Raw genomic sequence first — 16,009 nt, forward strand, 5'->3', positions numbered from 1 at the left:
ACCCTAACCCTAACCCTAACCCTAACCCTAACCCTAACCCTAACCCTAACCCTAACCCTAACCCTAACCCTAACCCTAACCCTAACCCTAACCCTAACCCTAACCCTAACCCTAACCCTAACCCTAACCCTAACCCTAACCCTAACCCTAACCCTAACCCTAACCCTAACCCTAACCCTAACCCTAACCCTAACCCTAACCCTAACCCTAACCCTAACCCTAACCCTAACCCTAACCCTAACCCTAACCCTAACCCTAACCCTAACCCTAACCCTAACCCTAACCCTAACCCTAACCCTAACCCTAACCCTAACCCTAACCCTAACCCTAACCCTAACCCTAACCCTAACCCTAACCCTAACCCTAACCCTAACCCTAACCCTAACCCTAACCCTAACCCTAACCCTAACCCTAACCCTAACCCTAACCCTAACCCTAACCCTAACCCTAACCCTAACCCTAACCCTAACCCTAACCCTAACCCTAACCCTAACCCTAACCCTAACCCTAACCCTAACCCTAACCCTAACCCTAACCCTAACCCTAACCCTAACCCTAACCCTAACCCTAACCCTAACCCTAACCCTAACCCTAACCCTAACCCTAACCCTAACCCTAACCCTAACCCTAACCCTAACCCTAACCCTAACCCTAACCCTAACCCTAACCCTAACCCTAACCCTAACCCTAACCCTAACCCTAACCCTAACCCTAACCCTAACCCTAACCCTAACCCTAACCCTAACCCTAACCCTAACCCTAACCCTAACCCTAACCCTAACCCTAACCCTAACCCTAACCCTAACCCTAACCCTAACCCTAACCCTAACCCTAACCCTAACCCTAACCCTAACCCTAACCCTAACCCTAACCCTAACCCTAACCCTAACCCTAACCCTAACCCTAACCCTAACCCTAACCCTAACCCTAACCCTAACCCTAACCCTAACCCTAACCCTAACCCTAACCCTAACCCTAACCCTAACCCTAACCCTAACCCTAACCCTAACCCTAACCCTAACCCTAACCCTAACCCTAACCCTAACCCTAACCCTAACCCTAACCCTAACCCTAACCCTAACCCTAACCCTAACCCTAACCCTAACCCTAACCCTAACCCTAACCCTAACCCTAACCCTAACCCTAACCCTAACCCTAACCCTAACCCTAACCCTAACCCTAACCCTAACCCTAACCCTAACCCTAACCCTAACCCTAACCCTAACCCTAACCCTAACCCTAACCCTAACCCTAACCCTAACCCTAACCCTAACCCTAACCCTAACCCTAACCCTAACCCTAACCCTAACCCTAACCCTAACCCTAACCCTAACCCTAACCCTAACCCTAACCCTAACCCTAACCCTAACCCTAACCCTAACCCTAACCCTAACCCTAACCCTAACCCTAACCCTAACCCTAACCCTAACCCTAACCCTAACCCTAACCCTAACCCTAACCCTAACCCTAACCCTAACCCTAACCCTAACCCTAACCCTAACCCTAACCCTAACCCTAACCCTAACCCTAACCCTAACCCTAACCCTAACCCTAACCCTAACCCTAACCCTAACCCTAACCCTAACCCTAACCCTAACCCTAACCCTAACCCTAACCCTAACCCTAACCCTAACCCTAACCCTAACCCTAACCCTAACCCTAACCCTAACCCTAACCCTAACCCTAACCCTAACCCTAACCCTAACCCTAACCCTAACCCTAACCCTAACCCTAACCCTAACCCTAACCCTAACCCTAACCCTAACCCTAACCCTAACCCTAACCCTAACCCTAACCCTAACCCTAACCCTAACCCTAACCCTAACCCTAACCCTAACCCTAACCCTAACCCTAACCCTAACCCTAACCCTAACCCTAACCCTAACCCTAACCCTAACCCTAACCCTAACCCTAACCCTAACCCTAACCCTAACCCTAACCCTAACCCTAACCCTAACCCTAACCCTAACCCTAACCCTAACCCTAACCCTAACCCTAACCCTAACCCTAACCCTAACCCTAACCCTAACCCTAACCCTAACCCTAACCCTAACCCTAACCCTAACCCTAACCCTAACCCTAACCCTAACCCTAACCCTAACCCTAACCCTAACCCTAACCCTAACCCTAACCCTAACCCTAACCCTAACCCTAACCCTAACCCTAACCCTAACCCTAACCCTAACCCTAACCCTAACCCTAACCCTAACCCTAACCCTAACCCTAACCCTAACCCTAACCCTAACCCTAACCCTAACCCTAACCCTAACCCTAACCCTAACCCTAACCCTAACCCTAACCCTAACCCTAACCCTAACCCTAACCCTAACCCTAACCCTAACCCTAACCCTAACCCTAACCCTAACCCTAACCCTAACCCTAACCCTAACCCTAACCCTAACCCTAACCCTAACCCTAACCCTAACCCTAACCCTAACCCTAACCCTAACCCTAACCCTAACCCTAACCCTAACCCTAACCCTAACCCTAACCCTAACCCTAACCCTAACCCTAACCCTAACCCTAACCCTAACCCTAACCCTAACCCTAACCCTAACCCTAACCCTAACCCTAACCCTAACCCTAACCCTAACCCTAACCCTAACCCTAACCCTAACCCTACTCTTCTACTCCCGGCACATACCTGTTTCACTTACCTTGAAATGTAATCCAAATAGGAGCAGAAAAAAGTGCAAAACACATATAGCAACAGTGAGACACATACTGCTTTATTATAAGGCAAGGTACAGCACATACAATCAGTTTCTTTCCCTCTGTCAGTACAGAACAAGTACACATTTAACAACACAACACGCTCATAATCGCAACGAAGAGGAGCAAATGCCAACACCACAGAAATATTCAGTGCAAGGTAACATAAGGTAACATGGCGCATGAAGTACAATCTCAATACAAACTCAAACACAGGAATATGACACACACTCTACACATCATAACTACTGACTCCAAAATACATCAAGAAGGCACAACAGATGCAAGTTGAAAATACATTCTGAGATAATGTAACAATGCACAGTGTACAAAAAGCCAACACCGCTGCAAACATGCTTCACAATTGCACAACACACAAAGCAACAGTAGTCCAAAAAATTATTTACAGACTGAGCATGCAAATATTCATTACACGTCAACAAATGATGTACAGCTGCAGGACACAGATCCAAAATAAAATTCAAAGCACAGCCCACAAGGGTAGAAAACCCATTAAATGCAGGTGAACAAATACCTTTCTAACACATGTTTCTGTCTCAAAATGCAACTCCAAAATGACGCACACAAGCATATTCAACAGCTCTTTACTACTACACAAAAACAGCATTACAACAAAACACAGTAATATTGAGCATATTTATATATATATAAAACCTTTACACACTCCAATACATAGTATGTACATACAGCAAATTGACAAAATCTCAAAACCACAGGAAACGCCATAAACAGACAAAAACATGCTGTACAACAAAGAGTCCATAAAAATAAAAAAGAACAACCCCAAGACTGCTCATAAAGAACAGGCAACAAAAATCCAGGAAAGCATAGCAAAAGCAGCACAGACCTCAGCCAGCACAGGAAGGAACTCCACTCCAAACCTGAAACACAAAGACAAAAAAAAATAAATGCCAAAGTAACAATATACCACAACCCCTCATCTACAACCAAATTGAAATCAAAATTTACCCAACCTCATAACTAAGACCAATGTACACCCAACTTTGGAAAGCCAAAATCCAATACCCGCACTGAAATCAGTGCAACAGTCAGACCGGCCAAAAATCAGCACGAGTCTCAGAGTGGCCGGGAAGGAGAGCAAAACGCCTCCAGCCGACGGCCATGCGTCGGTTACGGGGTTGGGTTAGCCCTGCGCTAGAAACAAACAAAGCAAAGCTAACCCAACCCCGTAAGCGAGGCCAACCTAAACGCAAATTTGGAAAACCAAAATCCAATACCCGCACTGAAATCAGTGCAACAGTCAGACCGGCCAAAAATCGGCACGAGTCTCAGAGTGGCCGGGAAGGAGCGCAAAACGCCTCCAGCCGACGGCCATGCGTCGGTTACGGGGTTGGGTTAGCCCTGCGCTAGAAACAAACAAAGCAAAGCTAACCCAACCCCGTAAGCGAGGCCAACCTAAATGCAAATTTGGTAAGCCAAAATCCAATACCCGCACTGAAATCAGTGCAACAGTCAGACCGGCCAAAAATCGGCACGAGTCTCAGAGTGGCCGGGAAGGAGAGCAAAAGGCCTCAATCCAACGGCCGTGCGTCGGTTACGGGGTTGGGTTAGCCCTGCGCTAGAAACAAAGCAAAGCTAACCCAACCCCGTAAGCGAGGCCAACCTAAATGCAAATTTGGTAAGCCAAAATCCAATACCCGCACTGAAATCAGTGCAACAATCAGACCGGCCAAAAATCGGCACGAGTCTCAGAGTGGCCGGGAAGGAGCGCAAAAGGCCTCCATCCGACGGCCGTGCGTCGGTTACGGGGTTGGGTTAGCCCTGCGCTAGAAACAAACAAAGCAAAGCTAACCCAACCCCGTAAGCGAGGCCAACCTAAATGCAAATTTGGAAAACCAACATCCAATACCCGCACTGAAATCAGCGCAACAATCAGACCAGCCAAAAATCATCACTGGTCTAGGACTACCCAAATAAAGCACAACAGCTCAGCATCCGACCCCAGAGCTGTTACAAAATAAGTTACAAAATACAGTCAACATGACTCTACATGGCAACTGAAGCCACACTTACCATCTGTGAGGAGGAAAGGCAGCTGAGATTATGAGTTAATGCTCACCTGAACAAGAGCTCACAATGCACCTAGGTGGCAAACGGAGCCTAAGGCATCCTGCCTGGCATATCAAACGCTGTGGCCAGGAGGAATGGGGAGGTAATAACTCACTGTGCTCTGCACTGGTTACACTGCACCTCTACTACTCTGTTGAGCTTTGGGCCCCCTGCTGCAACAAAGACATTAATGACGGTGAACATCTCCAAACAAGGGCAACAAAATTTATCATGGGTCAGACATATACATCTTATGAGGAGCATCTGAAGGACATACAGTTCTTTAGTCCACAGAACAGGACTCCCACACAGAACTTCATTGCACTCCACAAGAAACTGAAGGCATGCTGTGAGCAGAAGCTGTTTGACCTCTTCACACAAGCAACAAACAAGACCTGATGAAATGGCCACAAATCATACCAGAGTGCATTTGGAATACACATAAGATAAACTCCTTCTGACAAAGCCAGGTCAAGGGCTGCGATGCTCTGCTGAGATAACTGGTGGAGTTGCTGTCCTTCGCAGTGTTTGACAGGCATCAGCATGAGAAGCTAGGAGAAATGGTTTAGCAGCCTGCGGTAGCAACAGTAATGGAAAGACTGGTGGACCAGAGGATCTTGCGGATCCCTTCGAGCCCCGTGATTGTATGACTCTATGACACAAAATCACAAGCAACACAAAGGCTTTAGCACATTTACTGACCACACTCTCTGGAAGAAGATGGCAGCTATGCACTACGACAGCTCCACGCTTCACTGCGTAAGTGACTATAGATGAAACGACCAAAACGCATCTACTGTCCAAAACCAACACCACTTAAAGCTGATCCAAACCACAATCAGGACTGATGACCTATAACAACACATGAAAAACACACAAGGTAAGAGCAGACACTACATCATAATGAAAACAAGCGAGAATTCATGCAACAGTAACAAGTTCATGCACAATAACCAAGACAAACAGCATCACCACATACACATAAACACCGCAAAATTCAACAAGACCAAACACCCAACACTGCAAAAAAGCCCACAGCTACACAACCCACAGCTAAAGATCAGCAACTCAAAGAACAGAAGAAGAATACACATATAACAGCGAAGAAAACATGACAAAAACACACAAACAAAAAAGATGTCAGTAACATAACATAGAAGGAGGACTGACAGCAAAGGCAGAAAAATCACACATCCAGAAACTTTTCAAACAACCAGGACTGACCCACACACATAAACAACAGATTTGCATGCATAACAAAACTTACTCAGTCCATTAAGAAACCTTACACACTGTCCACTACAAATCCACACATGCCAACAACAAAAGCTGAAGCCGACCCGAACAAATAGACAAGACAGCCAGCCAGCCCAAACAAACTCATGTGACAATTCAAACCATAATTATTTCAAGTAAAAATTTTACTGCTTATTCTACAACACCTTCTAAGCACAGAGCTGTTCATAAGAAGCAAATCTACTATACCTTCAAGATTATACCGCACACTTAGCTCAATAATCAGAACAGCACTTAGCATTACAAATAGCATAACACATTAAGGTCAACTCCAATTAAGGCTAAAGAAAAGCAATTACAATGACATTTACCACAATTACATAGAAGTCAAAGTTACATCGAACACATCCAATCCCAGCAAATGCAAATACAAAAAGGTAACGCAAACACAGAAAACAAAGGCAACAACCACAAAAGACAAAGCCCTACATGAAAAAAAAAGACAAAAACAGGGACCTCTAATTGCATAACAAGTCACACACAAGATTAACACAACAGAAAGACACAACAAAGTAAAAAGTCAAAGATGAGGAAGAAAGAAACCGCTAGCAAAAGGAACCAAACAAGGCACAGAAACCATAAAGACTGACACAATTCATGCAAATAAATAAATCAAGGGAAAAGCAAAACCAAAATGCAATAGAAAACAAACAAAAAAACACCACAGGAAATCAAAAAGCAAGCTAAGGACACTACACTGAAGAACACAACACAACAAACACAAACAAATAGTAATTAACAACCACAGAAAAATCAGTTAAAAAAAAAAAAAACACAGAAAGTTAACACTAAATCTGGCAAAAAAAAACCCAAACCAACAAACAAACAACAAGAAAAAAGAAACAACCCAACAGGCAAAATTAATGAAGACACCTAAACCAAAAGGAAAACTGAAAACCACTCCCACCCAAAAGGTAAAATGAATGCAAACACAACAGCCACTATAAGCAAATTCACAGCTAAAAACAAAAACAAGCCCATGAAAGCCTACAAGTAAAAACAGACAAAAGATCCACACACACACACACAAAAAAAGGCACCACACACCCACCCACCCACCCCCAAAGGCAAGAAACAACAGTAACAGCCATGCAAACTAAACGCAAACAGAGAAACAACAAAACCCACCCAACACACACAAAAAAAAACCCAACCAAATAAAGCTACCACACAGACACAAACAACCCTGAGACATAACCAACCATGAAACTCTACACAAAACCAAACAAAAGCCAATGCAACAATGAAGCTAACACACAGGAAAAGGGAAGGAAAAACCATGAGGAAACAAAAACTAAGAAGCACACAAAGAAAGCAAAAAAATACATCCAAACAACAATGAAAGCACCTGCAGAAGGCAAAAACCAAAGCACACCCCAAAAGCAAAAAACCAACAAAGCACTACAGAAACCCAAAAGCAAAGTGCAGGCGACGCAGAGTAGAACACCAGAAGGAACCCAGAACAAATGCAAAAACAATGACAATGCACAGCACAACATGAAACCGAACTGAACGCAAAACCCAGGGAAAAAAAAAGACAAAAGAAAGGAAACCAAAACCAAACGCAAAGTCAAACCAAACACACAGCAGAAGCAAAGAACAACTGAAACACAAGAAAAACACTCACACAGCGCTGCAACAAACTCAAAACACCACCAAAGAATAACAAAATCCAACACCAACGCAAAGAAAAGACCCAGGAAAAACTGAACCAAAAGGTGAAGGACAACACACAAGGAAAGCGAGAGCTTAACACAAATGAGGAAACAGAAACACCCACAGAAAACAAAAGTAATGGTGAATGATACAACAACTGAAACACAAAAGCAAGTAAAACAAAACCAAAGAAAAGACCCAAACAAAACTAAAACAAATGCTAATAAAAAGACAACCAAAACTGCCACAGAAAGCCAATAAAAGGGTAACAGGAACAAAAATCAGGAAGAAAACAAACAGAAAAAGACCCAAACCTGTAAACAACCCCAAAACACAACAAAAATTCCAGGAACTGATTAACAAGGCCACACTACCTAACGGGAAAAAACTCAACGACAGACAATGCACTTATCTCTTAGGATGACCACCTTCAACTCAAAGTAAGCATTCAAGCCTCTCAAGAACATGAACCTTTTCTGTTTATTCCCATATACCTGAAGAGTGGCAAACTTCACAGTGGGCTTCTTAACCCCAGCGGGAATGCCACACTTCTGAATGACCACCTGTCAAACACAAAATGTTAACAACTGAACCCAGCACATATAAGCTTGCCCCTCTTCCACAAATAAGCCCTGTACAGCTCCAATCTGAAAACAACATCCCTACTTCCAAGCCCAAAAAGCTGCTGACTACTTAACTCAATGCAGTGATGCAGACATGAACAATCAAGACACATTGCTAATCTATATCAACTCAAACAACAACCTTATGTCTACTTAAAAACAATAGCCCCCCCTTCTAAAGGAAACCAGCAGCACATCACAAACGTCTGGCAACACCTACCTCACAAACTCCAAATTGCAACCTACCTGCTGAAACTACAAACCAACAGACAACACTCCTGCTTCACCTGACAAACTGAAGAATGCCATGCTGCCACAAAGAACAAGATATCCTGGAAAGAAAGAAAACAAGAAAAACAGTCAGAGTGAAATAGCAGCAGTAAATAAATAAATCAAACAATACATAATGAGAAGTGCAAGCACCAAAAACCACACCAGCGTGCAAAAAGCCCGGTGTACCAAGACTGGGGAACAAAACATAACACACAAATTAGAAGAATTAGACTACAACAGCTACTACAGCCTCATATTCTGAGTCTAACAAGAAACTCACCTGAGCGCTGTAGCAGACACTCCCGAGGAGCCGCTCCGGCAAAGTCCCACGGGGCAGCCCCGGCAGGAGCAGCCCCGGCAAAGTCCCCCGAAGCAGCTCTAGCAACGAACCAAGAAAAGGGGAATCCAAAGCAACCCTACCTGACACCGGAGGAGGGCTCCCTGCCATCTGCCACCGATGGGAGCCGCCGACGGACTGAACTCCCTCGGCTGAAACACGGCTTTTGAATGCGGGCGGAGGGGCGGGGTCAATGACGTCACAAGCGGAAGGCGGAGCAGACGGCCCGAAAGGACGGCCGGGGGCGGGGCCGGCGTGCTGAGACGATCGCAGTAGGGGACAAGGCGATACGGTTTAAAGGGGCCGAACACTAGGACAGCAGCGGGGGGGGGGAAGTACGACGACGGCGGGGGGAAGTACGGACGGCGACGAGGGCAGGCGTCGACTGCGGGGGGGGGGGGGCCGGAGGCGAGTGGAGCTGCGGCAACGGCTACGGGTGCAACGGCAAGAACGCCGACAGCAACGCCACGAACACGGTAGGGGGGCGGTGGTGGCGGAGGGACGGCAGAGGGGAGGTGGCTGGGCAGCTGGAGGGCAGCAAAGGACCGAGGACTCGCAACGACGATCAGCAGCCAATGTCAACAGGGGCAGGGGACCATGCCAGGACTTTCAAAAGACACGATGGAAAATCTGTCGGTCAACACAACTTGCCACTGTCAACGAGACCAATGCCAAAGCTCTGTGGTGTATTCCAAGCACAAAACAGAACTCCTACTCATGTTCACTGCCTTCAAAAGTCTAACATATTGGCATTATACTCTAGAATATCCCAAACAATGTCATGAACACTCAGTACTCGCTACAGACATAACAACACCAGGTTCAGCAACCCTTGGCTGCCAGACCACAAAACGCTCGCAGACCTCCTCATTATTCTCCATGGCACATAAAGCCTGTGCACTATGCTGAACAATGCTACCACAACCCTCACTTAACTCTAAAATACCCAAACCTTCTGCCACACCCACTGGTCACATTGGGCAGCCTCGTTAGCAGACACGATACCCTAGAGATGTTCCAGGTCAAGCTCTGCAAACCTTAAGGAAATAGTCACAACCTCAAACAAACCCACATGATCTACTAGATGGGGACCCCACCCACAGGATAGCTCTTGAAACTCGATGACATGTCAAATCCCTTTCAAGCCTGAACGATCTGGGATTTTAAGAGGCAATAATTCTGCATGTAGTCAACCTACACTTCAGCAAAGCCTTTGACAAGGTCTCCCACAATATGCTCCTGCAGAAACAGGCTGCTCGTGGCCTGCACATGCGTACTCTTCTAGGAGTAATGAACATGCTACACAACTGTGCCTCACAGATAGTACTCAATGGAGTTAACTCCAGCTGGCGACCCATTACAACTGCTGTCCCCCAGGGGCTGGTATTGAGGCCCATCTTGTTTAATATCTTCATTGAGGACCTACACGAGGAATATACCCTAAGTGTACAGATGACACCAACTTCAGAGGTAGTAAAGATGTGCCTGACAGTAAGGAGGCCCTTCAGACAGATCTAGATAAGCTGCATTGTTGGGCTGAAGGGAATGGGATGACATTCAACAAGGCTAAGTGCTGGATCCTGCACTGTGGCCACAATCACCCCATACGGCTCTATACGCTTCAATCAGATTGGCTACATAACTGTGAAGACAAAATGGACCTGCAGATGATGCCTGATGCTTGCCTGAACGTGAGCTGACAGTGTGCCTGGGAGGCAAAGGGGGCCAGTGCCATCGTGGCCTGCGTGAGAAATAGTGTGATGATCAGGAAAGGGGACAGACTGCGCCAGGGAAGGTTCAGGCTGGCCATTAGCAAATACTTCTGCTCTGAAAGGGTGGTCAGACACTGGAATGGGCTGCCCGGAGAGGTGGTGGAGTCACCGACTCTGGAGGCGTTCAACGAACATTGGGACATTGTGTTGAGGGACATATGGTTTAATGAGAACGATTGATGATGGGTGGATGGTTGGACTGGGTGATCCTGTGGATCTTTTCCAACCTTGGTGATTCTATGACTCTGTGACAAACATATCCCGGCACTGCTGAGGCAACACCTGAACCGCAGTGTTCGCTTCTTTGCACCTCGTTCCAAGAAAGACACTGAGGCCCTGGAACGTGTCTACAGAAGGGCAACAATACTGGTGAGGGATCCATAGCACAGATTTTAGGAGGAGCGACTAAGGGAGCTGCAAAATGCAGCATCTGATGCACAGACTCAGACATCAACGATTGAAATAATTTATTAGTTTCTCACATAACTTACATATGCTCAAGGTTCCTTTTTCAGGTTTCTAATGCACCCTTACAACTTTCCCCTGCACCTGTACATATCAACACAGTATTCTACAAATGCTCCTGAACCGTGTATGCAGGCACTTGTCCAGGCACAACCATGAGCCATTCCTCTTCTTTTCTGTCTTCTACATGTCGTTGGCTCGCATACTGTTTACGTTGCTCCACAGCTGCTGCTCCAAATAGATGTTTTTGTATTCCCACACTGATTGTTTACTCTCGAGAAGAGGATGCTCAGGACACACTGCACCGCACTCTACAGCTCCCTGAAGTTACGTTGTGATGAGGAGGGCTTTGGTCTCTTCTACCAGGAAACAAACAGTAATACAGGAAACAGCCACAAATTTCACCACACGAGATATCATTACACGTGAGTAAAAATGTATTCTCTCACAGAGCAGTCATGCACAGGAATAGCCTGCCTGAGAAGCTGCTGAACTCTCTGTCCAAGGTACTGCTCAATAGACAGCTAGATGACAGACTACAAGATATGGCTTAGTACCACATGGTAGTAATGCGATGGCAGCACATTTGAACTACATACTCTTGTAGATCCTTCCAAACCTTGTGGTTCCATAGTAATACAACTCTGTACATACTCTAACACAAAACCATAAAACATCAAGGATTGGAAAGCACCTTCACAGAACATCTAGTCCAATGCCTGAGCGGGAGCAGGAATCCAAACGGGCTACTAATATCTGCAGAGAAGAACACCCCACAACCTCTCTTTACAGCCTGTACCTGTGTTCTCTCACACTCACAATAAAGAAGATGGATCTCAAATGTTAAGCAGAACCTGCTCTGTTCAATCGAGCACCCATTACTGCTGCTCATATCACTAAATGTCACTGACAACAGCCCTCCTCAATTCTACTCACACCCAACCGAGCTGTATTTATATACACAAACAACATCACACCTCAGTCGCCTTGAACCTAAAAACTACACGGAGAGGAGAAACACACTGAACCTACAAATCATCCCCCTTCTAATACACCACGGAATGCCATTAGCCTTCAAGGCCACGAGCGCACAGTACTGGCTCATGTTCCTCCTCCCATCCTCCATGAAGCCCAAGTCCCTTTCACCTCCAATGGGGCGCTCCCCAACCTATAGTGGTACCTACGGTTCTTCCCACATGCAATGCTCTACTATTGCCCCTAGTGTACTTCATGAAATTCCATCCCACCCAACTCTCCTGAGGGTCTAGGTCACCCAATATGTCAACAAAGCCTTCTGGCTTCGCAGGCACTCCTTGCAACTTTCCGTCATCAGCGTTCCTGACCTTGCTCTATTCCCTCATCCAAGTCATTAATGAATATGGTAAAAAGCACCAGTCCCATTACCTATCCCCAAGGGACACCGCTAGACACAAGGCGCCTACTAGGCTCCATCTCATGCACCAGAACACTCTGGCTTCTTCCCTTCAGCGGCTTCGCAATCCGCCTCGCTATCCGATCATCCGGACCACGCTTCTGTAGATTACCTGCAAACATGCTGTGCGAGACGGTGACAAGTCCTTCACTGAAACCAATATAACCACACGCACTGCTTCACCATGAGCTCTCCAGCACATGACGTCATCATAAAAAGCTATCAGGTTCATCAAAAAGAACTTCCCATCGATGAAGCCATGCTGACTTCATCTAAAAACACTCTTACTCTCAATATGTGTGATGCATCAGAGAATCGCCCCACAAAATTCCCTTAGTGTACTTTAGGACTCCACACGGAGTTCCACATGATCAAAAAGGCTTCTCACAGCCAACATGCATAATCTGGCACAATAGGCCCCAAGCCAATAGGGCCGGTGTGGTGCACATACTCATTCACAGCCCAAAACACTAACTGAACACCTTCTGGAAGGTGGGGCCAACACAAAGGAGCTCAGGTGCAATCAATCTGACTCGATGACAGGAAGAGGCAGAGCCAAGACCCACCCCCTCCCAAACCACACTTAAGGGTCGGACATGCAGAGGAGCGCATTTTCCTCAAGATCCCTGCCGGCCTATGACCTTCCAAACATAAACATCTTCTCTTTTGTTTCTATAACCACAGATCCTGGACTAGGCCTTATTCTTGTTTGATGCAAATTGTTACTATGCTGTCTGGCTGCCATTACTATGATTTTCATCATCTTAGACCATTACTCTTTGTCTTCAGCACCAGACATGCCTTTGTTCACATGCCTTGTGAACCAAAATATTTTTTCTTTTATTCATGCTACAGCGGACATAACACCTTCTGCCAACAGACCCTCTAAAATTTGATCATACAACGTTTTACCCAGGGCAAAGAACGGTAAACCAAAAATTCAGAAGACAAAGCAAACTCTTACAGGCTGCAGAATGGAAATGGAGGCAAGAAAACAAAACAAAACAAATGCACAAAAAATGAAGCGCCATGACAGTATTGAAGGAGAGCAGAAAGGAATCGAGATAAAGAAAAACTAGACATGCACCAGGAAACAAATGCATACATAAAAAACAAAAACAAACAAACAAACAAAAAAAACCAAAAACCAAAAAACAACAACAAAAAAAAAACCAACACAGATTAAAAATGAAGAGATGAACACTTCCATGATGTACCACTGAGCAAACTCCAGCACAAACTCCAACACTCTCTCATGGCCTCAGCAGAAATACTGAAGAAGGACATTAAACAGATTGGAGTAAGCCAACAAGATGTATCTAGATCTAGATCTAGAAAAAAGGAAGATAAGAATTAGAGAAGAAATTAGACAAATCAATTGGAATAGAAAGATTTAGAAAATAATTAGAAAAAAAATTAGAAAGAAAAAAGAAAAGAAAGAATTAGAAAAAGACCAAGGAAAAAGAATTAGAATTGGAAAGAAATTAGAACTAGAAAAAAATATAAAATCAGAAAAATAAGAAATACAAAGTAAAAAAACAAACAACAAAAAAAAAAACACAAGCAGAAATAGATGGGGGAAAAGGGAAAACAGAATTAGAAAATAAGGAAAAAAGGAAAAAGAAATACAATTAGAGAATGAAACAGAACTTGAATTAGAAGAAGTTCTAGTCCAGCAGCCTCCACTACAGGAAGGATGAGAACCTCTTGAAGTGGGCAGAGAAGAGAACAACTAAGATGATCAGAAGTCTGACCACCTGTCCTATAAGGGAAGGCTAACAGAATGGGACTTGATTAGCTTGCACACAAGAAAGCTCTGATGAGACCTCACTGTATCCTTCCAGTACTTGAAGGGAAGTGTACTTGAACATGAAGGGGAACAGCTGTTTTCAAGGGTGCATAGTGATAGGACAAGTGAGAATGCTTTTGAACTGAGACAGGGGAGATTTAGGTTAGATATTCGGAGGAAATTTTGAACGCAGAGGGTGGTGAAGCAACTGTTCGAGGCCAGACTGCATGTGACTCTGGGCAGCCCGTTCTAGTGATTGACGGCCCCACCCGCAGCACAACCATTGTAACTACATGATCCTTGTGCTTCTTTTCAACCCAGAACATTCTATGATTCTACAACTCTATTCTTCACAGACATACGACCAGCCTTATATTCCTAACATTTCCTCATGGCACTGACACCGCTGCTGTTCCACCAGCAGGAGAGGATCACCAGATAAGGAATAAGAGACATCATCAAGGAACAGACTAGAGAAGAAAAAAAGAGAAAATATCCCATTACAGGAGCAGCTGCATTGTCGAGAAATCAAACCATAACCACGGAGAACCGATAAAGTACAGATGTTTATTTAGGACTGTCCACACGCCATATGCAAAGGGAATATTCCCACCTAGCCCACGTACAAGAAAGGCACAAACATAATAAACAAGCTGCTTACATCATCGTTACATAACAAAGAAAATGTTACCTTATTACAATGAGCCCCCCAAAGGATTGTCGTTTTATTTTTCCCCCCTGCCCCAACGCTTAGCTCTTTTGCACATCCATGGTATCTCTCAGTGGTCCATAGTCATCTTTTAAAGAGCATCACACATCCTTCTCACTGTGTACTCCTCTACCTCGGTCAAGATGGAAGACACTTGACTCAATCTACCCAGTCATCTAATTGGCTAGAACTCCATCGACAGTCAAGACAACTGAAGCAATAAACTTCTAAAACAATAGGTACAACAGGTGTTAAGGGAAAAACTGCCCTGCCACCATCTAGGAAACAAGAGCGCTGCTGCTCAACACATGCCATGTAAACAACACTGTAGAATTGGACTTGTCCCAGTTTTAAAGCGGTCATTTCCCTGACAAGGCCTCTGGTTTTCTTGGCTATGGGGGCCAGCAGCAAATGGCTCGCAATATCTGTCCTGCTGACCATTGTTCCCCTAAATGCATGGAGGCAGAAATGAACTGAGATGCTACATAGCTAATCAAAACCTCTTTGACATTCTACAACATCTGGACATCTGTAAGCCAACCAGAAGAAAATAAATGCAACCCTACTAGTGGATACTCACAAAAAACCACCCGCCTGTCACCAAATTTCAGTTCTGGGGCTCTAAGGTGAATCATAAAACTGTTGGATAAGAACTGATGAACATGCTTCTGTTAGCATTAAGGCAAGAAGTCTTTATTAGCAATTCTAGACAGCACGGGGGTTATTTATACTGTAACAGCTTCAATGATGACACAATTCAGACTCCACGCTAGTTCCACAGATATTGCACAGTCAGCAGTAACACAAAAGATAATTAACACAGACAGAACGCCAGGTCCCTCCAGATCCCTATG

This window comes from Gallus gallus, chromosome 8 (assembly GCF_016699485.2).
Source record: "Gallus gallus isolate bGalGal1 chromosome 8, bGalGal1.mat.broiler.GRCg7b, whole genome shotgun sequence".
Classification (NCBI taxonomy): domain Eukaryota; kingdom Metazoa; phylum Chordata; class Aves; order Galliformes; family Phasianidae; genus Gallus; species Gallus gallus.